Source organism: Falco punctatus, assembly GCF_963210335.1.
Source record: "Falco punctatus genome assembly, chromosome: 10".
Lineage (NCBI taxonomy): Eukaryota > Metazoa > Chordata > Aves > Falconiformes > Falconidae > Falco > Falco punctatus.
This window is the reverse complement of record NC_137590.1, coordinates 9,424,045-9,449,839: the sequence shown is the minus strand read 5'-3', so window position 1 is coordinate 9,449,839 and position 25,795 is coordinate 9,424,045. Positions and strand designations below refer to the sequence as shown.

At 39.8% G+C, this 25,795-nt stretch overlaps 1 protein-coding gene and 1 long non-coding RNA gene across 3 annotated transcripts in view; one reads left to right on the top strand and one right to left on the bottom strand.

The window, feature by feature from the left end:
* LOC308070754 overlaps positions 1-15,695 on the bottom strand; it is a 31,862-nt gene extending 16,167 nt beyond the window's left edge. Inside the window, exon 1 of the long non-coding RNA XR_013930841.1 lies at positions 106-15,695. This is a non-coding gene — a long non-coding RNA (uncharacterized lncRNA). The remainder of the gene's footprint in view (positions 1-105) is intronic.
* Positions 15,696-15,846: 151 nt separating this feature from the next.
* Positions 15,847-25,795, top strand: part of ZNF217 (zinc finger protein 217) — a 28,342-nt gene continuing 18,393 nt past the window's right edge. Inside the window, exon 1 of one of the 2 annotated variants that reach the window (XM_080405236.1) lies at positions 15,847-15,989. The gene's annotated coding sequence lies outside the window, so the exon portion shown is untranslated. Of the gene's footprint in view, positions 15,990-16,424; positions 16,664-25,795 lie in introns of those variants that run through there. The other variant, XM_080405237.1, reaches the window with a different exon arrangement.

Genomic DNA, 25,795 nt, shown 5'->3' with positions numbered 1-25,795 from the left:
TAAGAGAAAGACCTTTATTTCTCAGGGTTGTGAAGTTTTAATAAATGCTAGATTCTTATTTTTCTTCCCTGAGGATTAGTGTTAACTCAAGCAGTAATCTAATACCTGATTACAGATAACTGGAAAGTGTGACCCAAAATCTTGAGCTTGATTGCCAGTAAAATTTGGAGCAGTCCCACCTCAAACGTATACTTTGTCTTCTTGGCAAAACACTGTGAACAGAAGTATATTTCTGATTAATATTGGAAGCACGTATAGATGAAATTACCAACTGTCTACACACATAAAATGCATTTGCTAACTATGAAATTAGCAGTTTGCTACTGAGCTCAGGGTTGCTGCGGATTCAGAAGGCAAAATACACAGCAAACCTTGGTTTAGTCCTCAAACTCATTTACATTAAAAATATGCATATGCATGCCTATTGGGAAACATCTTCAGAAGTCGGCAGTTTAGGGCAAATTTGCAATGCAATATGTAATTTATCTTAGCCGGCTGCGAGATGACTGGCCATCATATGTTTAAATCGCGCAGCTGTGTATTGATGTGTTCCCGCACTCCTTCTCCAGCCTTGCTCTGAGCAGGGAGATAAGAAAGGCGCATGGAAAAACGGAAGGGAAGACCCCGCAGTTCTGCCTGGCCCGGCCACACAGGGAACAAATAGCAATTTTTAAATTTTTTTAAAAATTTTTTTTCAAATACTGCACAGACATTGGGACTATGGGGTTTATAGACATTTTAACTTCATAGGCCAGGTTAAAAAAATGCTTTACCTAAACCCTCCCTCAGATACATACTAATGGAAGGGATTGGAGCTTTGTATGCACACAATTAGCAGAAAAAGTAACATCTGATGAACAAGAAGTGTACCTGTTATTACAGCTGCTTAATGAACTTTGCTCATGGTGACACAGGTGACTTTAATGGAGAGTTGTGCACAGTTAGTTTTAGAAGCATCAAAGTGATGGCACTGTGACGCTGCACTCACAGGTTCTTGTGTTTCTTTCCTGAAGAGCTCACCAATTCCTTCCTCTCATCAAGACAAACTACTGGAATCATTTAGAAAAACGGAACAAAGGATAAATTGCTCTCTGCTATTGCCAAATTGTTCTACGCTGTTGCCAAACTGTAGGACTTTTTATTTAATTGCTTGACACAGTATTCAAAAATATTTTTTGATTTAAATTGAGCAGAGGAGATGGGAGAAAAGGGGAAAGGGAAGAAAGATTTTGTCAAAACATCTGACGTTGTCTATGTAGTGAAAAGTACAGCATAATGCTGGACTCTGGTTATAAAACCTGTATTTTAGTAGATTAATTTGCTGCCATGTAACTATTGTCAGGCTAAAGAAATAATTTAATAGTATTTGTCTTTTTTTTTTTTTTTTTCCCTAAAAAAAACCCCACAGCCAGCTATTCTTCCATTATTTCTAGTCACTACGTATAAGTGCTTCACTAGGAATACTTTATCTCTGTTTGCAGACTGCAGGCTTGTATTTCTGATGATAAATCTGCTGAGACATTGGCTTAGTTATGAGCACAATGCATGGGTAGCTGGATGATATTTCATGTACTGTTTTATATCTAAATTCAGACAATATGACCCTTATGTTCCTAATATTGCCAATTCTGAAAAGCTTTCACAAATGTTAATATTGTACCTGAAATGCAGTTCATGGAAAAAGTAGGAAAACCATGAAGCTGAAAACAGTCCTATCATGAGACAAAAAAAATCTGTATACTTATCTTTAAGTATCTATTGAAGTCCTGTTGCACTTAATTTTTCTTGAAACAATGTTTTGATGGCATTATAATTTACCGTCTTTTCATTGTTTAAAAAAAAAAAAAGTTCTCCATTCACTTCTGAATGCAGTGTACCTTTCTACTGATAATAATGACTCAGAGCAGTGGGTATTCACAGCTGGAATTATACTAGATGAGGGGTCCTGTTCGTTACAGCAATCTCTGAGCAGGTACAGCAGTTAATTAGTCCCCTAGTGTGAAGTTTGCAATCAGGTGTTGAAGCAGTTTCAGTTACAGTGTTGTGGTGAATCATTTCCTTCTGATGCTTGTGGTGATCAATCATGTGGGGCCCTCTTCTAGATTTTCACACCAGTTTTAAGACAAAAGACGTTCACAAAGAAAAACAAAATATTATCCATCTGGGTACTCAGCATGTATCTCATATCACTTTGATTATTTTCAAACTACAAGGTTATGCAAACACTTTACTTTTTTAAAATTTACATATTTGTCTGAAGCAGGCTTCATAAGGAAATGTTACAGAAAAAATATCAGAGTCTAAAATACAAAAACTGTATGTATTTTTGAAATGCCGTTTATTTTTTTTTTTAATTACTGGCCTTCTTTCTAAGCATGAAATATCTAACCAATTTAACACTCAGGAAAAAAGGCTTTTCCAGAGGCAGCTTTTAAACTGCATAGCACGTAAAACTAAATACTTTCTTTTTTTTCTTAAATAAGTGGCAATACAATACAGGCCTGTACTTGTATGACCACGCATATTTCATTACGTACACAGAAAGCACGTATGAAGAATTTTCACCTGCAGCTATTTTGATAGATTGATTTGGATTCAGGAATGCATCCTTGTTTGAGCCCACACTTAAGCATGTGGTTAACAACACGCACAAGGTAGTACTTAAAGTTGGTCACGCACTTAAATGTGGTCTCGAGGAGGGCAGGATTTGAGCATGTGCGAAAGTGATTTCTTGACTTGTGGCCTTTGTCATTGCAACACAAAAAATATGCATGGGGAACGCCAGCCGCACACGCAATTAAGACAGCCTAACCTCCTGTCCTCAGTCATGTTTTAATATATAAAATAATTGCGTGATGATGAAGACCTTCAGCTTTCAGAGGTTTCAGTGGGAATTAAGGATCATCGGAGGTGGTGAAACTAACAATATTTGCATAAAAATGCACATGGGAAAAAGAGAACATCAACTGGGTAATAATATTCCAGATCTATTTTCAGTGTCTTTTTAGCTGACTGGGATGTTCAGGATGGGTTTTGCTCGAAATGTAAATGAACATGCATTTCCAAAGACACTTTTTTTCTTTACCTGATGGTAATAAATTATGGAAAACAATTTTTAACTTTTCCCTATTGTTTCCTCCATTTTCCAGATCTGTACCCTGGGGTCTGGGAGTATTATTAACTGGGAAGATTGCTTGCTTTCCACTGCTACTTATAATTATAAAACGGTTAAATGAATAAAGAATAAGGAACGTGACCTTGTCACCCTAACTCATGAGTGATTGTCAAGTGAGGTATCCCAATAGGTCAAATACTGAAGTCTTCATTTATTTTTCTCATTTTATCATGAACTAAAGATGGAAATTCTGATCTCCTAAAGCCTGCCACACATTCATACTTTTAAGCATTAGGAAGAAAATCCTACGCTGCAAGTATATATGTTACAGAAGCGAGACCTAAGGAAATCAGAAGTCATCCTCATTGACTTCAACGGAGGTTTTCCCATGAAGGATTGTAGGATCGGATTCCTGGGTGTTACAAAGGGAGGTTTACTGAAAGTGCTGGGGGTGGGAGAGCTGTTATTGAAAATATAATTAAAGTTGCAACAGTAGTTACTAATGATCAGTTCCGATGAAAGAAGCAAACTATTTGCCAAGTAAATTTGAAGGTCTCTGCTCTCTTCTCAGTTTAATTTCTAACAATAAGGATCCTTCCTGAAAGCAAGAGGAGGGTCGCTCTGGGGGATGGGTGCATTTGCATTTTCGTAAGAGTGGGGGATATCACTGAGGTAGGGAGAGTACAGAATAGCGATTATGTGGAGACACTGGCACTTACATGTTATTGCCCCTGCTACAGTATTTTGGATAGCTGGATCAATATAACATTGGCTGTCCTTGCAAAACACAACAGGTCAATAAATAAATTTGTCAGCATTTTTCTAGCTTGCCGTGCTGGGAAATAATACAGGTTACTAAAGAATTGTCACCTTTGATTTATAAAGCTAATTAAATGTAGGTGGTTTGATTTCTCTCAAATCATTTAGCAAATTAAAAGATACAGGAGAAGAAAATTCTACAAGTAAACCAGAGAAATACAGTACATGCAACTACTTCTCAGCTTATGGAGACATCTGACCTTGATTACAACTGCTTTTTAACACAGCGCTTTAGTGTTGCTTACCCTTTGTCTATTGACAGGATATGATATTCAAAATAAATCTGCAATGAAGCAGTTTCAAATTAGCATTTAAGATCCTAGGCATTCATTCCAACTTAAGTCTTGGGGCAACAGATATTTTCCCTAGTGATTTCCTGCTTTTGCAGTACTTACTATTTTTTATTGCTTTGCATGAATTATATTAATAATAGTTGAGTTTATTCATTTCATTAGGATTCATTTCATGTGCAAACTGGCTTTACTCTTGTATTAACAAATATTTCCGTTCAAGACACCACCCTTAGAGCAGACTTTGGAAATATTACACATTATTTTGTCCTCTTCTGTTATAAATGAGTGGCTCCTGCAAACTAAAGGAGCAGTTTCAGGGATTTTTCTTTAAATCATGGACTTTTTCTAATCAATTTTGGCTTGTAGACAATGAGGGAGTCCCAGGTGAGAATCTCTAATATGCAATCTGATTAGGATGCCTTTGTTTCCTTTTGTAAAAAATCTTGGATTAAGGCTGCCTGCATCTGACTGCAATGGCCCAAACCGTGCTCTCAGTGACACTGTGCAGCCTTTCTCTAGAAGACAGAGCCTGGCTGGTACTTCCTGAATACTGTGGGATGAAAGGGGGTTTGGATTGATTCCATCCTAAAATAAACCTACACAATGAATGGGGGGAAATGAAGCTGACTCATTAATGGAAATTTCCCATATTTCCCTTTGGGATTTTGCATTGGGGATGACAGGTACTGTCTCCAAAGCCATGAGCTGATAAATTCCTCACAGCCAGTGGCTCCCTAATCCACTCAGCCCTTCCTTGGCCATGAAGAGCTAATCTGGGGCTGACACTTTTCTGTCTGGGACATCCTGGACAGAAAGACATACACATGCGCTGTGTTTTGGCACGTAGAATAAACCTGGTATATCTGGGATGCACCAAACACACTGCATGTGTGTGAATCAACCATGCATCGCATGCTCAATAAATCCAACATTTCCAAGAAAATGGTACAACATCTACGTATCTGCCACACAGATACTGGGAATTTGGGTTATATGAACATTCACCTGATGCTACTGCACAAAAATTCTAACTGTGCTGCCCTTTTAGCCAGAAATTCCAGAAGGGCAAATCCAGCCCTTGAATTTTTCTTGAACAAAGAAGAAAAGGACAAAAATTACTTTTCCCTTGTTGGTGACAGAAAAGGGCATGCACGCAAATATCTAAGCATGGAGTAGCCCCAGCTAATCCCACTGTACTGCATCTTCCCGTTCTGTTCCTCCTTTGGCTAATTACTGACAGATCCATGGTTTTGGTTCATTAGAAGGTGTCATATGGCTGTTGTGTAGTATTCTTTAAAGGTTTTATACACTTGGCTGTGTCTCATACTTGTAATGTCTTGGGGGAAACACTCTGCCTTTCCAAGCCTCTGTTTCTCCATGTATAATATGGGTATGGTGATGCTTTCCACTATTTGTAAAGTATTTGTACCAGTACGCATCAGTGGTTCTCTTGTTCTTACAGCCATCTATGACTTTTAATTAAATTGTGGGCGGTTTTAAGTAAGACTTGTGCTACCTATGCAGATTGTGCCTCTGTAAGTCACTCACTCCTACACAAAAGATTTTTTGAAAGCTCCACAAAACTCATGTTACCTTTGACCTATCTTGTTTCTAAGACGCGAGACATGAAAGTCTAGGATGTTAACATAGTACATGACCCTCTCTGAGCTAGCTTCAGAAATCTCATATAGTCACAGTTATCTTCAAAAAGTCTTTTTCCTCCCTCGAAAAATGATCAAGTAGAAACAAAGTCTGTTAAGATGACAAATACTTCTTACTGAGAATAATTTAAATCAATGAAAATATTTACAAAATTAAGTAGTAGGTGAGTATAGTGAGTCTTTTGACTTTGTGTAACTCCTTATTATATCAAATACAAGGCATACTGTTACAACAAATCCATTATCATTCACTGTGTGGCTTCTTGTTCAAAGCAGTTAATGCAGTTATGAACCTTTAAAAGGGATTAGTGACTTTCCTGCTTGAGAAAAGAATTCTTTTCCCTTTATTTTACAAATTGTGATTTTATTTTCAAAGCTGAAACAAAGGAAAGGCTGTGCTCTGGCAAGGAGATGCACTGCTTAAGGCTGACAGCTGGAGTACTGTATATAGGATGGCAGTTCTTGATTTGTCAGCATGTTGCTAGGGGTAGGGAAACTGAGACTATAGTAAAATGCCTATTGAGATATTCCTGTATCTCATGGTACATATGCACACTCGCTCTTTCCCTCGTCTATCTATATTCACTGCAACTTCGAAAAGAAAAAAAAATATCCTTTTGACAAACCCAGAAAGACACATCCTGCATTTCCTTTCTTCTCTTTGCCTCTGTGCACAGGTCTAAAAAGTACCAGAATGAGGGGCAGCACAGAAAACGACTCTGCAAAAAAGTCAGAAGAGAGTCCTGGGATGGAGGAAGAGCGCAGCAAAGCTGTGCTCCTGGCAGGCAGCGTGAAAGGAGAAGGTGTGTGTGGGGGGGGGTGTCAGTGAGCTGACATGGCTGGGGGCACAGAGAACTGTACGGTTACTTCAAAGATACTCCGGTACGGGGACCCATAGCAGGATACAGAACTCTAGATCTGTTTGGTATTGGTGCAGGTAGGAAATGCAGAGGGTACGTATTCATAGCAACCTCTGCCGATTTCTCCTGAGTGCCTGTACGGGTAAAGGGAAATGAAAATTTGCCCAATTAGCTGTTTCCATGTACAATTATCTGGTTTACATACCTGAATTAAAATAATTACATGCCTAAAGCAGCCATCCAACTTTGCGCACATTTGCAATACTCCATCAAGTTCCTAATTTCTGTTGGAAAATCCACCTTTGATGACGAATGTCTAAAGCCATTTTGGTCTCTAGAATAGATTTGGAGCTTTTCTCACACTATAAAATGATCACATTCACTATTACCTTTCAACATTTGCTTAAGGTATTTATCTAAATCTACGTACGGAGCACCAGTGGTTTACACATTTTTGTAAACTTCTGTGTGCTGTATTAAAGGCTTTAATTCACCACGCAGCCTGATAAAAACCTAACGTCTGACACAAACTGGTCTGTGCTGTTCCAGCAGCAGAAGCAGGAAGTCTGCAGTAGGAAGCATTTTTTCACTCTCATGGTTTATAGTGTCACCAGAAGTCCTTGATAAAGCTATGGTTGCATCTGTTGGGCAAGGATTTTGTCAGCACCAAAAGCTGTTATTAGGAGACCTGGGAGAGAGGTCTGCTTCTCAACAATATTTAATAGCTAGCTATTGCAGTATGCTTCAGGCAAATATACTTCTTTTTTGCTGTACACATGTATGTACACATACTTTCCAATTATTATATATAGTCTATACCAAATGTCCTGTTTTCTTAATCACAGAAACAAGCTGTCTTCTCCCAAACTGCTGATAGAAACTTAATTACTATGTAACTTTGCAAGAACGCTCCCATGTTTAAGAAGTCCCATAGAAAATCTTTCTCCTAGTTAATCTGCAGTGACACCATCTCAGATGAATAAACTGAAAGGAGTTTACATTTCAATTCTACTTGTCATTTCATTTCTGGTGGTTTAGTTTTTGCATTTGCTTCCACAGAACAAATCACCCTCCTCTTTGCCTAATGTCAGTAGTTTAAATTTTAAATGTCCTCAGTTTCGCATGTTCCTGTGAGGCTTCAGAGTGTCTTGTTTGAAAACAGGCTTTTTAACTGTAGAAACGTTTCCAGCTATGTTCATAATTTCTTTTTATAAAGTCCTCTCAAAAACTTCAATACGAAGTAATAGCTGATTTCTTTTGAGGAAATAAAAAAAAGGTCATACAGGAAATAATGTAACAATGGCAAAAATGAAGCAAAATCTGATGATTTGCTTTGAATAATATCCTGACACAGACTGCAGGGAAGATATCACTCTGTCCCATACACAGTACTTCCATTGCAGCAAAACACCAATGTCAAATTTTGAATTTCCACATGCAAATGGAAATCCTGCTTGTTGATGATCAGACTTCAGGGGTCTGCCACGACCGCCTGCCCATCACCGCAGGATTAGGCCTCACAGAATAGCTAAGGTTTTAAAATCAAAACTCCTCTTAAGCATGCTAAAATGCTGCGGTGAAGTCACAGCTGCTGGAAATTATCGTAGCTCCATTAAAGGCAATAGTGTGATATTGATATGCACCAGCTGAAGCCATGCTCGGAGCAGATCCTGGCTGGCACCATTAGCAGAGAGAGCCCCAGTCCCAGCCTCCAACTGCATCCCAGCAGTGACTGAAGGCTGGCAGGGAAGGCACACCAGGTAAGCAGGAACTCAGTATTTTCTTACATGTCTTACAATTTGGCAGGGTTTTCTGATACTGGCTGGCTCTCGAGAGTTGTCTGTGCCTGAGCCGGAGTATTGGCAGCATATTGACAAAACTTCCCTTGTGGGATTGTTTGGGAAATTTTGGCGCAAGTCAGTGCTGCAGGAGTTGTGGAAGCCGTGCAAAAAGGCTGTGCTTTGGGCTTGGTTTTGAAAGTTTCTTGAAAGCTTCTTAGATCTGGGAAGTGTGGGTTTTTCTGTTCCCCCTCCTCCTTTAACCCAGAACATAAATGGCAAATGTTCATCACCTGTTTATGAGAGCACCCACTGCCTCGTCTCGCACAGTTGCAAGAACGTTATTTTTGCAAGAAGAAGGAAGCAGAAAAATGTAAATCAAATAAACATAACAAATGTAAGGACAGGGATCAGGTTACTAGTCAGTCATGAAAGGGGAAAAAAAAGCTAATGTGTTTTGAAGTAAAATGATATCTTCTTATGGTGTCAGAACAATAATTCTCAAAATGGGGAAGCACATTCACTGTGTAAGAACACGCAAGGCAACTCCCGCTCCCTTGGATCAAGGAATATTCGTTCTCCTTAACCAGCATTAGAAACCAGTGAGATCTGGCAACATACCACCCTTTGTCAACTGTCATGCTAATACCTCATTTTAAACAGTTGCTTGTCTCTTTTTTTTATAACCTTTCAAATGCACATTTTTGTCATACCAGCTCTATGGCATTCACAAAGTTAAGAAGTCTCAAATTTTTCTTCCTACCTTTCTGATACAAGGAGGAAGTGTTGATGAAAGTACAATGGGAAGAAACAAATAATGATAACAAAGAGCCAAGCTCAGGGAATTCTTTCTGCTATCAGATTAGGAAGAAGAAAAAAACGTTGCAACCCTCCAAGAATGGTAATACCACTTCAGGATTGATCAATATTAGCTTTCTATTTATAGAGCACCTTTCATTCTGAGGCTGTGCAGTGTTTATAAATTAATAAACACATGTGCAAGAATTCTATCATCCATTATTAATGTATCAGCACTTTCAGTTTGAGAGCTAATTATTATTTTTAACATAATGAAAGTTTTGGAAAGAATCACAAAATTGTTTTTTTGCATCCCATCCTCTCTGCCCTACAGTTCAGGCATTTAAGTGCTGCAGTAGCACTGCAGCTGACTCTGAGGACATACTCTAAAGCACTTTTGCAAAAATACAACTCAAATTAACTGAACTCACCACCTTGTTGCTGGGGCTCACACCTGGGGTAATCTTACATAAAAAGCTTTACAAAATAAATACTTCCTTAATTCTAAATTAATATGCATAGATGTCTTCAGGCTCTCCACTGTCTTAAGGCAGATAATTTTGTTTCCTTGCCCATGGGTCAGCTCTTAGGGGTCTGCCTCACATCGCAATTACAAGCAGCAGTAACTGCCACCCTTTAAGGCAGTTTTGGTCTTTGAATGCACGTGGAATATGCCATGGAAAGGAAAGGAATTAATGTAGAGATGCCTTCCTCAATCTGGGAACGTCTTGTCAAACACTGAGAGGCTACTTCCATTATTTTGATGATATACCCTGCTCCAGATATTACTGGTGTGCCTGAAATTTTGATTCAATTTATTTTAGATCAAAACAAAGAGGAGGCAAACTTCTTTAATGGAAGGCAAAACGGAAAATGACCACCAAAAGGAGAAGTGAGGGGAAAAAGGGGAAAAAGACATTTGAATTACACCTACAGCACAGCACGAATGTCAGAATTGAAATGTGGCTGTAAAACTCTTTGTTTTACAGACTTGTGAGCTCTGTAAGATCTTGGATTTTTGGTGTAGGTCAACTTATTTTGTACCAAGCACGAACAGAGCACACTATTTGAGTGAGGAAAGTTGTATTACCAAATACAGAATTTAAGCATGTAATTGTTTCAAAACAATATATTTGGGCTTTGATTATAGAATGAGTTCAGTGTATACCTACATCTGTATGTGTGAGTAGTCAGCTCAGGGTTGGGCTTTTAATATTAAACTTTTTTTTTAATTGAAGAATGGTGTCAGGTGCTAATTAGCATGGGTGAATATGCTTTTATTTTGCTATATCCAAGCAATGGGAAGATGTAGTTTATAAACTGAGAGTGAGAAGGCTGGAAGCTCAAACTAATCAAGGAAGGGAGAGGATTAACAGCCAGTCTGTAGATCCCACTCTTGATATTCAGAGTAAAGGCCATGTGATACCGGGAAGGACAATTTGGAAAGTTACAACAAAAGTTTAGGGCCTCTGGTGCTGATAACAGCCATTCGGGGCAGAGGGTATGACTTCATTACCTTCAGTTTGTTTATCTGCTCAAGCAGCCTTTTATTTTTACATTATTTGTATTTCAAATACATGTATCTGTCTTCATTCACTGCACAGCACAAATGTATGCATGCTCAAAGTTTGTTTCTGTTTTCAGTCCTGAGGAAAGGCTTGCATGACTGAAAGCCCTTCTCTCTTCCAACTACATCTAATGAAAGGTATTACTGCTCCATGCAAATCTTTATTCTCTTTCTATCACAGTAGCAACTGTTGCTGTTATTGCTATTGTGATATACCCTATCAAACAGCTAATGTGTGCTTTAATAAAGAACAGTAAGATCCTGGAGATCTTTCACCCCATGAGTTATAAGAAAAGAGAACATACACATCATGGTGTGCCATCATTTTGAAAAGGATCCATTTGCAGAGCAAAGTACAGGAACAAAACTAGGTTGAGCAAAACGAGCTTCAGGAAAGTGATGTATTTTCTTTCAGCAATCTACACGCTATTAACAAGCTCCTGTTTACATGTCTTTTCCTACCCTGCATGTACTGTGATAAGTGAAAAGAAAAGACATGTCATGCTTCAAGTCTGTTAAAGTTCATATGCAGCAAAAACAAAACAAAATCAAGGTCAAATAGAAAATCTTTAATAGCTGTACTGTCAACGTGCCTCGCAGGATTTGAAATCTATGGGTTTATACAGACAGGATGTATGAAACAGTGAAAGAAAAACCCTGCAATTTCTTTCTCATTATAAAAATAAGCTGTTCTGCATTAAATGTGCTGCTTAGAAAGTAACTAAACCTTCAAATTGTAGCTGAGCATAAAAATACCTACGAATGCGTTTTTAAAGAATGCAGCACTTTGGTCTAGAATGCAAAGGGCGGGGGGGGGGGGGGGGGGGGGGGGGGGGGCGCTGCTGCTGATGAGAGGGAGCCTGGTAACTGAATATGGGCTGAGGAGATAGTTACTAATGCAACAGCCAGGCACATTCTTGGGGGGGAGGGCTCGGAGAGCCTTCTGCATGGTTACTGCACAAAGTCGCTTCATGGATTATCTGATGTTGCAAGAACCTGATTGCTTGCAGCTTTCTCATCACTGTCTCATCTGTGTCTTCATTTAGTAAATCTAATCATGTGAGCATGTTAGTCAAATCTGAGACCGTGTCTAACTACCAGAGTGCCTCCGCAGCAAGCGTTTCCTGTAAACATACTACTGCCTCTGCTTCTGCAGAGGCAAAAACAGGAGAATCATCTGACACGATGGGATTTTCTTTTCTTGCTGCTGAAATAATGCTGAAAGAAGTAATTTGTGCAAAGGGGAAATTCAAAAAAACAAGCCACAAAACACTGATAAAGCCTTCTCATAAGAGATTCTGTCTTTTCTCTAGTCTCGGGTCTCATCTGAACATTGTACAACTTAGGAACAACTTTGTAAGCAAGGAAGGAAAATGATCCTGATTTTACAGATATAAATTGTTGTGTAGAAATGAAGACTGTAGAATTTTATATTCCAACTCACGACCCAGATGCCTGAAATAATTTTAAAAAGTCCTTCTAAAATTTGCTCCCTGACTTTGAACCATTAGGTTACACTCTATCATGGTTTCAAGCTTATCTCCTTAAAAGCTGAAAACACTGTGTATCTGTTCCTGCCATTGAACGGAAAAATTTCATGTAATTACTTGATTGCTAGAGCAGGGGCTTAAAAAAAGAAACCTGCTCAATTTTGAGAGCCCTGTGAGAAGACTTGCCCGAGATCATACAGACAGTCTGTGGCAGAGCTGGGTCTGAGCCCAGATCCCCTAAATCCCATTTGTGCCTTAACCACACGATGGGCCAGACTGAATAGCTGCCTAAATATGAATCTAAAATGAGAGGGTCCCTGTGCGAAAGAACGGAACTTAGCTGATCTGCTGCTGCCAGGTATGGAGCGGGTATTTTGCTACTCAGGTCAGTTGTTTGAGACAAACGTTCACAGTAATCCTGAAAGACTTTAAATTTAGGTAAAGGCTTCCTTGTTGCCTGATCAGCTCTGTTTTCATTCTCTCTGCCACGAGGGTTTTCTCATGTGCACTATGCAGAACAGCAGGACTTGAGCCAGTTTGCGAGAGACTTTTAGTATGGTTTTTTACATAATGTAAATGTACAGCATGTAATTTAAAAGAACTTATAAATTTAAGTACATTAGGAGTTTGGGGACTGAAACTAAACTTTTCAGCTTTCAGCAATGTTATTTTATTTTCTTCTGTTGTTATGGAGCAGATTATCACAATTTTGGGCATGCTGCCTGGTTCCAAAGTCTAGTTTGGGGCTAGGTTTAATATTGCAAGACTGTGTAGTAACATATAGTGCAGAACAGTAAACACAGGCCTGTCAGTACATTTGTTGTAGAAGTTTTTACTTCATATGTATCGATTGCTGAAGCTTCTCCAGAAAGGCAGCAAATGTCCTCAACACAAGGCAAAACAGAGGGAGAAGAAAATCTAAGATTTATTTTTACAAGTTGGCCCTTGCCTCATATCAAACATTTCCAGTGCCATGAACATAAATCACAGAGGTCATTGTGGCTAATCTGTAAAAATAAATTGGATGTTTTCATTTCAGTCATGTAATGTGATATTATATGATGCATTTTGCGCAAAAAGGAAAAAGAAAAGTTTTAAAATATTCTGAGCCTTTTATTTTTTCCTGAAACTTTTTTTTTAATATTTTCTTATGCTTTCTACAGAGGTACCACATCTTAAGTGGATAAAAACCATACAGCTTCTATGTTCTCTGTTAAATCATGTTTACAGTCACCCAGAGTCCTGGCTCCAGTGAAACTCCCCTTGTGATCAAGAAGGTCAGTATATTTCACCTGAAGAAGTACAACCTTTAAAAAGGGGTAAAAAAATGAAAAGGGGGGAAAAGTAATGGGTTTTGGTATGTCATGAGAACAAGAAATATTGCAAAACCTGACTGTGTGAGTCTTCTAGGAGACATAGTTAAAAGCAAAAGCAGAAGTTTACTATTTTTAAAAGTTTGTGGGCCCTGAACTTGTTTGTAACCTTTCAATACAAGGACTCTCAAAATACTAAAATCTGAAGACTTAATTTTTTAACAGTCATGATTTTTGAGAGAGTCATGTGACTCAGGACATTGGTACCTCCCACACCCATTTCCAGCAAAATTCTCCTTTGTTCTTCTTGCCATGCTGTGGTTTGTAGGTAATCGATACTTCAAACTTACATAGCAAGTCCCACTGAAGTGTACTGGCCTACTCCTATGCTTAAACTTGGGAGTGTTTGTGGGATCAGGTTTGGTCACATAGTACAAATTAGTGTGCAGCAAGTTACAAATAAATGTGAAGCTCTTGCAATACAGTGAAATATTTTGCATGCATGTATAAACACCTCGCTGGATACATCATACTGGGGAAAAAAAAAATCAACTTAAAAAAAACAACTGAAATTGCCCCCTGTGCAACAAGCTCTACATCAGTTTCTTCCTGTATCAATTCAAAACTCTTGGACCATTCAGATTCGTGGGAGGACCAAGACCTAATGCCTGAAAACCTGTAAAGCAGCAGAATAAGGCAAAAACCTGTGGTTTTGGTTCACACAACTGATTCACGCAGAGGTTTTTTATCTTTCAAGAAGCTAGTAAGGGTGCATCATCAACCTATATGACTAGTTAAAAGGCCAGGTCTTAAACACAGATGTTTTAAAAGTTTGGCCTTACCAGTTTTGACCTTCCTTTTATGAAAAGAATCTTGCCTCACACGAATTAGAAACAGAATTCAAATCTGCCAATGAAAATATTTCATCTTCCAGAATTACCTGGTGAGTATATTACCACATTCTGTAATGTTTTTGATTAATCTTCATTTGCCATGTAAGTGACCTAAATTCCAATGCGTGTAGCGTTGCTTATTTTAGACTGGGAGAACATTTTGAGAAAACTTAAAAAAAACATTTAAAAAAGAGAAGAAACCCATGTCATTTTAGTTGCAATTATTTTAGGAATGCCCTCCATTCAAGCAGGATGATTTTTATATTGGAGCAAATAAGCCCCTGGGTGTGATGTAAAGCTACTGATGTAAACTGAACTGACTTTAACAGGTCTCGGTGTGGCTTTGGGGGAAAACCAGGACGGAGCACAGGGAAGCTCACCTCTCCGATCCCGCTGGCTTGGGGAAGCTGCTAACCTCGGAGTCTAGCAGAGATTAAGCACTTTGCTAGCAGGGGTACAAGTTGCCTTTAAGCCCTAAAAAGCTCCTCAGTTCCAAGCGGAATACTTGGGGAAAAAAAAAGATATTTTAAGGCTTTGTTTGCTGCATGTAACTGCGCTGCAGCCTGGCATCTCCAGAGCAGCAGCACTAGGCCCGCCGAACAGCTGGGCGCTGCCGGCTGTCGAACAAACGCAGAATATGGCCATCCTGGGGGTTTTGGCTATGTTTTTCCTCATGTTTTTGGGTAACGCCGTGGGGTATGCGGGTTAACCCCCTCCAGAGGCCGCACCGCCACGCGGGGCGCCTCATCGTGACATGCACGACAGAAGGGTGGCTCGGGCCTTTTCACCCCTCAACGACCCACCGACGGCCACCGCTTACGACGCGCATTGTTGTTATTTACATGTGCAAAGAGGGGGCTATAGGCGCGGCCCAGGCCGATCCGGCCCGTAATGGCCCCCGCCGGGGTGCTGCTTTATGCCGGGGCGATACGGGGCTTTATACAACCGCCGTCCGCTGCGTTTTGTTATTCAGGCAAGATAGCCATCGCCCTGAATCACAAAACACAATGGGGCCCCGACCCGCCGCCGTTGCGGGGCCGCGCACCGCCGCCGCCTCCCGCGCTCCCCCTCACGCCGCGGCGACGGCACAAAGGCGGCGATGGCCGCCTCACGGCCCGGCGGGCACCCCGCGCCGCCGCGCGCTGCCCGGCGCCGGAGCCCCGCCCTCCTCGAGCGGGGGCGTGGCTTCGTGACAATCGGGGTGGGCGGGGCCGGGCGCTGGGGCTGCCCGAGCAACAGCTGCCGCGCGAGCGGTTTACAAACAGTGCCCCGAGCGCCAGCGCCGCCGAGTCCGGGCTCCGGCGGCACCGCGGGCGGGCTGGCGGGCGGGCGGCCACCCCCGCTCCCCTCCTCCCTCTGCCCCCACCTCAGGATGCCGGCCGGGGAGGCGGCTCAGGCACAGGTGAGGGAGGGCTGGGGGTCAACTTCCAGGAGGCTCCGGCCCCCGCTCCCGTCCTCCTCCCCCTCACAGGGGGCACCTGAGGGAGGCGCAGCCCCCTTCCCCTCGGGGCGGCCTCTGCCGTGAGGGGCCGGTTGTGTGACTGACCGCGGGTGTGTTTGTGTGTGTGTGTGTGTGCAGCTGCCTTCCGGGACGTTTTAAGGGGGCTGGGGGGGGGGGTATACCCCTCTTTGTGAGGGGGGAGCTCCAGGGTACGGGCCCCCCCCACCCCCGCAGAGCAGGGCCGCCCATCCCCGTGCTGTCCCGGCGCCTGGGAGGCTGGCGAGGCGCACTGACCGCCCCCGGGGAGAGGAGGAGGAGGAAGGGCAGGTGTGGGGGGGGCGCTCCCGGGGGCGGGGGGCCGGGGAGGGGGCCAGGTGTGTGGCAGCCGGCCCACCCCTGCTCGGCCTCGCCCCCTCACGCGGCGGAGCGGCGGCAGGTAACGAGCCCCTCCCGTCACCCCCGGGGGCCGGCCCGCAGCGCCCGCGGGCGGGCAGGGGAGCCAGCGGCAGCGGCGGGCGCGGAGAGAGGGAGGGAGAAGCCCTTCCCCTGCTCCCTCCCACCCGCAAACTTCTCGCTGTCCCCGGTTTCCTTCTCCTGCCCGGGATCGCCTCCCCCGCCCCTGCTGCCCCCCGCAAGTAGGTGTCCAAACTTACATTGTATACCTGGGGATTTGCTCTTAAATACTCCGGGCCTCGAGCCTGGGCTGCGGGGGGGGGGGGCTGGAGCGGGAAGAGACTTATTTCTTTGTGAGTCAAAGATGTTCCTGGAAGAAGGATTTGTAGTAAGTGGCTCATGGAGGGGGGGGCTTGTGAGTGAAAAGTTTATTGATCCGCATTGCCAGGGTTTGTTTCATTTACCTTTGTCTTCAAAAGACTAAACCCTTCCCGGTAATTTCTTAGGCATCGTGTTTTTTTTTTTTTTTAAGGGAGTAGGAAGTTTAGAAAATAAATAAATAAGCCTCAACTGACTTCTTAAACAACAAAAGAGGTTGCCAGGCGAGGACAATAAAATTCTAGAATATCTAGAGATTGGATTTCATTCCTGTTCCGTGATACCCACTGGACTTTCTGGGTGTGAGGTTTTGTTTGTTTCCCACACAGAAGACCTGCAGCCAAAGTAAGGTCTGTATGTACTCTAATGAGCCATCCCATAAAATGTGCTGTGTGACTCCCAGTAAGTATTTGAATTGAAGTGTAATAGTTTTGAAGTGGCGGTGAACAAAAATCTTTATGTTGGGTTATTGATCCGCTGATGAAAGGCGTTTGAATTTGAAAAGGGCTTGGTTTAGGGGTTTTGTGTGTTTAAAGGTTTTTTAAGGCAATAACATTTTTTTTTCCATTTCTGAAATGACCTTGAGCTTTAAAACTACATCAGTTTCTACCAGTGGGTTTGAGGGGGAGGCCGTAGCAGAAGGATCTAGTGAAAATCGAAAATAGAAATAGGAACTGAAGTAGATGCAGTGAAATATTTTCTTATAGAAGTATGTGAAAAGGGAAGTTTTTGTAAGAATGTGTGAAAAAGGAGAGAGGGAAATAACGCAGTTTCAGATACAAGGAGAGAGAGGGAGCATATCATTCTTCACATTTTATTAGGCCCTGAAATGCAAGAGTGATATGATCTGGAAGACACAGAAATAAAACGCCTAACTACAAGTTGAATAGCAGGCATTGACTTGCTGACCAATGCTTACATGCTTGGTGGTTGGTGGGGGCTGGTTTTGTGTCTGCAAAGGTATCAGAGCACAGTGCTATGACAATGGCTTGCAAATGCTTTAACGCCATGTTTTATTGCTCTTAAGAGCTCTTACTAACTGTAGGTTTGGGAATAAGACTAATACTTAAATTAGTGATGTCCACACTAAGGTTTAAGCGTTTCCATGGATAATATAAAAGGACATTTTCAAATAAGTAGGATAAACTGCATTCTTTGGCAGAGGGGGAGGGAAGAGGGAAAGGGTGGAGGTTTTTTCTTTTTTCTTCCTCTTACTAGTTCTGTAACTGAGACAATATTTTAAGATCTGTAGCAGGAATGTGGCTTTGTGATCACTAATTTTTCTGTAACATGTTTTTCATGAGCAATATTGTAATTCTGTGCAAAATATTTGGATTTTGTATCACAGTTCGTTCTTGAAATCAGTATGAGTTATCAAGTTTTGTTTTTTTTAAGTTTTTAGGATGATGAATATGAAAAACAAATAACTTTAGAAACATGTTATTATAGTGATTATTGATTGGCTTGGCCTACAGCCAAGCAAACTCTTCTGCATGCACCAGAGTTGCTGATTTAAATCCTATAAATTCTTTTTCATATGTTGGCCTTTTTGAATCATTAAACAGTACGTATAGCTAATTTAAGATCAGTAGATCAGTTTTTAGTTAAGGTTGTTCAATTACGTCTTCATCGCTTTGGAGTTGGTTGAATGACTTGACATGAGATTAAGCACAACAAAAGAAAAGGCAGGGGAACAACAGCTGCCTTCCAGTACCAGACCACTAGTATTCTGAGCAGTTAAGCATTCTACCTTTTAGTATTACGTGGTGTCAGGTTTAAATGTTAATATTTATATTTGTCTTTACAAGAATCTTGGGCATTCTGATAAAACATCAGACACACAAATCCTGGTTATTCGTGTTTTGGCGTTGTTTGTCTCTTGCATTTGTAAGAAAAATTATCTTAAGATCTTATACTGAGTGAATTGATCTCTTAACTTTTAAGACAAAAGTAGCAAACAGTCACCACTAGTTTGTACTTGTTTAGTTACTGTGTGGTAAGAACTTTAAGGTGTGTCCTTAATGGCAACTGACGATTCTTGCTGCGAAGCCTTGTTTATTTTAGGTAGATGTTTTATACAGAATTTCCAGTGGGACAAATTACTACACTGACTGCACTTATTCTTTCTGAAGACTGGCTGTAAGCATAAGAGGATGATTTTGCCATGCTGCAATCAATATATATTTTAAAATTGAAGCCATTAAGTTTTGCTGTGTATTTTGAGGCTTTTCTCCTACTTCCTTTGTTTAAACATTCTTAAACAGTGCATATCATATACGAATTTAAAACATTCATATGGCACTATTGGGGCCGAATTTAAATTTAAAATGAATACTTACATCCTTCTTGATCAAAATAGAAAAAACATTTCTTTAAATAAGTGGATGTTTTCTGGTTTTGAATGTGGTAAGAAGGCTATATTTGTATCTTGTAAACAAAGTTTCATATTAAGTAGTCTTTAGAGAATGGCTTCCAGGCTTTGGATTAGAGAATTTTCTTTCTTTTTTTTTTTTCTCTTCGTTTTAAGTGAATAATGTTTTTTTGTTTTGCTTTGTTTTGGTAGGGGTGGGGAGAGCAAGATTTAGGGTAGAGGCTAGAAAGAGGAAGATAATAAACTTTAGCACCTTTTATCAGGCTGTCTTACACAAAAGGTTACTTCATTTTGGTTTCCCCTTTCATTAGATCTCTCAAAAAATTCCTTTTTGAGCACTTATTTCTAATCTTCAGAATCTATCTTCTCCTTGCTATATTTTCTTTTAGAACTATGTTGATAGATTAATCATATTTTATCTGAACAAAGTGCTAAATTATTACTGTAATCAGGGGGAAATAATTTTAAAAGGGAACTGTGTGTTTCACTTAGACTTTCAAAACTGTGATTACAATAAGCTTTTAGTTACAAAAATTTGAGAGTTTGTAATTAAGCTCTGGGGAAATGTTAAGTACATTTTAACTTCCCTTTGTTCTTTGGGACTTTTTGTTGTCCCAACTCTTTCTAACCTGAATCTTGGTTTGGAATTCATTGTCCTAGTAAAAGATTCCATACACTGTATATGTAAATACACTCCCTCTTTCCTGTGTTATGAAATGCTGTAACTACTGCTGGCATATGGAAAGAACAGTCACACACACACCCCCCCCCCCCTTTCCTTAAGGTAAAATGGGCTAAGCTTGCTTTTCTTTGCAAGAAGCTGAAAGAAGAGTTTGACCTTTGAACTTACCCTCACACTTCCACACTGCTTTCAGGATGATTAAATAACCAAGGATATTTGCCCGTGTCTTATGCTTATTTATCTCACTTAAAATGTTCTAATACTTAACTGTTGAGGTATTGTCTTTAAATATAGCAAGACAGTACATTTCAGTTACAGCAGGGCTGCCATTTGCCAGCTCAGCCCTCTTATTTCTGAGACTCTTGATTTAGAACATCAGCGTTCCAATCAGATATTCTTTCCACATCTCATAACTACATTAATTTCAAACTGCTATTTACTTTTAATGGACTTTGAGTAATTTCTGATGACCCTTGACCCCCCTTTTTTAAAGGTGACTTCAGTAACAAAAAAGTTTTTCTTTCTGGTGCATTAATACGATCAGGGGATTCTGCTGACTACTGTATGCATGCTTTTAGAGAGATGTGACTCATACCACAAGAGATTTGCAACTGAATACAAAAGTAAGGAAAAGGATATGACCAAGCTATGTAAGATTCTCAATATGCGTTGTATTTTAGGATTAAAAAAACCAAACACACTTCTCCAGCCTGAATTTACCTAGGTTTTTGTGCACCTCCAAACAGAAGGCTACTCTCAAAACTATTTGCTTTTAGAAATCAACTTTTTTTCAATGAAATTCCCAAATAATCTTGTTTTGTTGCTGATGAAAACTTGTTTATGCCAAACCTGGATATATGTCAGTGGGGGGAAAAAATATTAAAATTTCTATTGTTGTAGTCATATGATTTTGGTCAGAGCATAGCTTATAGTTTATCATAAATCTAGCTCTTGATTTTTCTTCCTTAACTTTTTTTTTTTTAAGGGGGAGCAGTACTTTAAGTGGTATGATAAGAACAGACTTTCAATTTCAAAGTGTAACAATGTATGTGCTGGGAAAAAATGAGTTATAAATCAAAAATATAGGTGACATACTTCTTTCAAAATACAATGCCTTTGAGTTCATTGCAGAAGATTGAATTAGTTATCGGCCTGCCTTGAGAATTTCAAAAGAAAGTACAAGAGGAAATGTGGTTAGAACATGCAGGAAAATTATGTAGATCAGCATGACTTAAAGATTTGAGCAGAAACCCTTCCAAATATAAGTGAATAATTGACTGGATAGGGATTTTCTATGTGCTAAAGATTTTATGTAACTAAAAGTATCAAAGTCTGAGTTTGTTTATGCGCAATGGGTACACTTGCATTTTTCAGTGTAATAAAGTGAGTGCAGTTTACCTCTGCCATAAACTACATACGGGAAGTTAAAGGCACTTGTATTGTGCTTACGCTTTATCATGATAGTTGAGAACTGGTTTTGTGAAATCCTTGGGGTTATGTCAGCCTCTCTTTGTTCTGGTACACAGGTAGGAAGAAGCAAATTAGATGTACTCCAAAGACCATGATGATTAAGTACATTGTAAGGAAAACAGATGTAAAGATGGTCCAGAGAAGCCACAATTTCTGTTTATCTTTACTGGTTTTCTAACCTTTTTTTCTTATGCTAGTAGAATTTGTATGTGAAACTGCCTGTTTGAAAGATCAGTTTCTTGAGGACGCTAACTGCCCTTTCTAGGTCAGTTTGGCACTGTGAAGCCCTGTACGTTGGACTACATCATCCCATACATCCCTTCAGTCCTCCAGTGGGAGGTAATGTAATGCTAGGCAATTAAAAAGTTTAGTCTCCATCAGTCTATTCGAGTCTGAAGGTCTCCCACCTGCATGGAAGAAAGGAGGCAGCTATTTGAAGTGTCTATTTCTAGCACTTTTCTATTTTAGTATCTTCAGATGCTAGTCCAGGGGATGACTTAAGTAGAAGTAAATGTCTTTCCCTAGGACTGTGTACCTTTTTCCGTCTTTCAAGACTGATTTTTGTAAATAAATAATTGTGGGTATGTTTGAAAGTGACAACTTCAAAGTGCTTTGCAGAGGGGAGGGGTAAGAAGTTACTGCTTTTTCTTCCAAGGTACAGGGTTTCAGCAGTGTTGGGCAAGAGATTCAGAGTTGAAATCAGGTGAGAGCACTAGGGAAGTTTAATGGCCTTAGCAAAGTGAACTCTTTGGAAGTGACTACTTGTCTCAAATTCAGGAATAGTAAAAGAGTATCTCTTTTCCTGTTATTTCACCTATGGTGCCCAAAGGGATGCAACTTACCTATAATTGCTATGGAGGAACTCCTGGCTCTTGAGTAATAAGGAATTAAAGTCTAATTTGGTAAACTCTGAATTTACCACTTCTTTGTAGTTGTGGCTACTGGAGAGACCTAACATCCTTCTGCCAAGAAGTAAGAAAGTCGATTGTGCTTTTTAAGGTCTCTGAAAATGCCTTCTTTCAGATGAGAACCAAGACTAAACACATAAGGCAGTCTATGTAAGGTGAGACTGACTCAACAGTAAAAATGTATCACTCATTCCACCAAGAGAGTCTTTACCTGCTGTGGAGAGAACAATAAACTGTTTTGTAAGGTAAGGGGTCATTGCCAGTTTAAGTGCATGTAACTTCTTGATTTAATGAAGTTGCATCATCTTATAGCAGTGGTGAAATGTGTCCCAGACTTGTTTAAAATAGGATCACTCTTGTGTCTTTCAGCCCTTCTACAACAGGTATTGGCTGCTTCATGTTGTCTAAAGTACACTTTGTTTTTGTGGTTACTGAGAAATTCCCTTCTAATCAGAGGGGGAAAAAAGGAAAAAAAAATCTGGCTGTTAGAGCAGTCCTCCTGAACTTTAGAAGTCAATACTTATTTGTAGCACTTCCTCCTTTAATGCCAAGAATTAGTCTCTTTTATATTTGCTCTTGCTCAGTGGAGGAAAAACATGTGCAAAATGATGTGAGCTTATATGTTCTCTGCTTTAAAAGGAATAATTACATCTTTTGATAGAAGAGGCATTCAGCTCAATGAGGAGACACATTCAGCTCATCCATCCTCTGCCAAAACACTGTTAGACATATAGCCTTAAAGAAAAAGGGACTCCACAGGAGAAGGTTTTTTAGAGAAAGGATATCCTTTGTTTCTATTAGTATAGATGTCTGAAATGTGGGGGAGGAAGTTTTCCTAATATTGTTCATTATTAACTACTAGTTATTTTCCACTGGTGATTAAAATCCTGTTTGCTAGACTTCAGGAGGAAAATTACTTGCATGTATGTCTGTTTTATCTGACTGTAAAAGAGCTTTCAACACAAAATCTAGTTTCTAAAGTGTTTGTGGAGAAATGCCTGGATAATAACATTCTTGCGTTCTGGTGCATATGTCTCTGTCTCTTCACTTCTGTTTTTATGAATTGTCTTAGTATCATTGCATTGGAAAGCTTTGCAGTGGTGTTAGAAGGGTGTGTAACTGAGGAAAACAGAGTAGCCTCTCTCTTGGAGAGGATAAAAAGATAAGCCATAAAAAACCCTCTTAAGAGTTTAAGTTCAGGATAACTTTGAAAACTTCAAGCCTTGAGGATGAAGACTAACAAGGGGACTTAAGTTTGCAGATTTAGGGAGTGCGAATTCCAATTTGGGGTCATCTTTTATGCTCTCTTTTCAACCTGTAAGTCTTCCGTTCTGATCTTTCTGCAACTGAAACAAACAACTCTCTTCCTCCCCTTCCTCCCCCTAAATCTCCATTTCCTTTAAAAGTATTCATGTTAGTTCTTTATCAGACTGAACTGTTAACAAACTATTTAAAAACATTTTTTTTCTTGAGCACTTGGTGTAAAAATCTGTGTGTGGATGAGAAACAATTTTAGGTGTACTCACGTGCTGCTCCATTAACAAAGAAATACACTGGGAAGTTGTGTTAAAATGATATACTGTTAAAAGCTAGAAGGGAGTAGCTCTCTTCCCTTCCCTGGAAAGCAATAGAACACACAGTAATGAAGAGTAAGTTATTGGCTTCATGTAGTGTTAGGAAGTAAAGCAGATTCTTCTGCTACTCTGCAAAATAATGTTTTATCTGTGCTGACTTTTATAGCTTTCCACTGTTTTAACTTAAGTCATAGGCAGATGGACAGTTGTACTCTCAGAAATAAGGCCACAGCCTGTGCAGCAAATAGTGTGTCATCTTCCCTAGATTTAGGGACTATCCTTCCTTCAGATTGGGGTAGAAAGGACATTTCTGTCTAACAAAGGAAAACATCTTATTGCGTGAGGTGTGATGTGTATATGTTTCTTCTTAAATGGAGAAAGGAAGTTATGTGGTTCCCATAAACTCCCTAATACCTGTAGAGACAAACTTGAAATTTCATGCTGTGGATGTTTGGAAATCTGACTAATGTTTTGGAGCAGTTGGTAAATTAGAACCTCGCAATAACACTTTGCTTCCCTTTCTGACTAAACACAGGAGCCTATGAAGGCCACAGCACACCCGATGTGCTTGTACAATGGAACCATTGTCACCCATGGGTTCTGCAAACACTACGCTATAACCTGGGACACTATAGGTACTATCTGAAAAGTTTGGAGCTCTTGAATATTGTGAGCGACTACTTAGGGATGGTATTTCTGTTTAATAGTCTGTGTGCACACTAGGTGTGGTACAACTGGTTTAACTTTATGCAATGATACATATGTATATATATAAAAATGCACTACATAAACTAAGTTCAGCCTCTGCTCAGGCTTTTATTTGAGAATTTGAAGTTATGTCTATTTATGCATGAGCCACTCTGCCTATGATCAGTATTATACCTGGATATAGATGTACCCCGACAAAATAGATAATACCCATAAGGTAGTTTTTTATTTGCGGTCTCGATGAGGGAAAAAATGATGTTAACTGGTTCATTTTATTTATGTTCATTAGACAGAACTGGAACCACTATTCTGAAAAAGCAAAACTTTTAGACTGAAATAAAGTGCTTAAATAACTTGTGGTTTCCAATAAGCAACCAGCAGTATAAAATGTATTTCATTAGCAATGCCAAAGAGCAGCAACCTGTTCTGAGGTATAAACAAAAAAGAGAAAAGAATGTTTCATGTAAAATGACTCTTTATATCCTGAAACACCTTTAAACATGAGAAGTTAGGGTTTTTTTGTTTTAAAGGAGAATTGAGAGTTACCTAAAAATTTCTCAAGTCAAATAGACAGTAAAAATGAAGGTGGTTAATCTGCAGCAGCTGGTGCTCTGGTGGGTTTTTGAGTATGGGTTTCTTGTTCTTTGGCGCTGGATTATGTAGGACTTGGAAACTTTGTGGAACCTTAGGGTAGTGAAAGAAGCTCTGGGTGTCTTTTAAACGCTGGATCTGTTAAGAGTTTGTTGAGGTAGTTATGTCTGAGTACTTATCTTCTAGTACACAGAAAAGTAACTAATTATCATATAGTTAGTTGTAGCTTTTCTAGTTTTCTGGCTTCTGTTTTTAAGGAAGTGTTGCAGCAACTAGGTAACTTCCGTAATTGTTCCAGCTTGCTTTTTATGGCTTAACGATAGTTTTGCTAGCACAGAATTAGCCAGCTATAGGTTTTTTTTTTTCCTGGTACTAGCTGTGCAACTTTTATTCCCAGTGCTTTGTAGTGTTTTAAGATGAGAAATTCAATGGTTAGACTGCTGTTCTCTGAAAGGTGTGTCTAGGGTTTTTATTACATATTCATGGACATTTTGAAATGCAGGAAGTAGAAATGCAATAAAATTACTACTGATGGGTCATTTCCCAAAGAAATCTTAGAGAGAATGTAATATGTTGTCTTTGGTTGTGTAATTTAATAAAAAGAAATTAAACTTCTCTACAGGCATTTAATTAAAACTTTCTCTGTTTTAATAATCCATTTATATGCAGCAGCTTTTTGGTGTGGTTCTTTG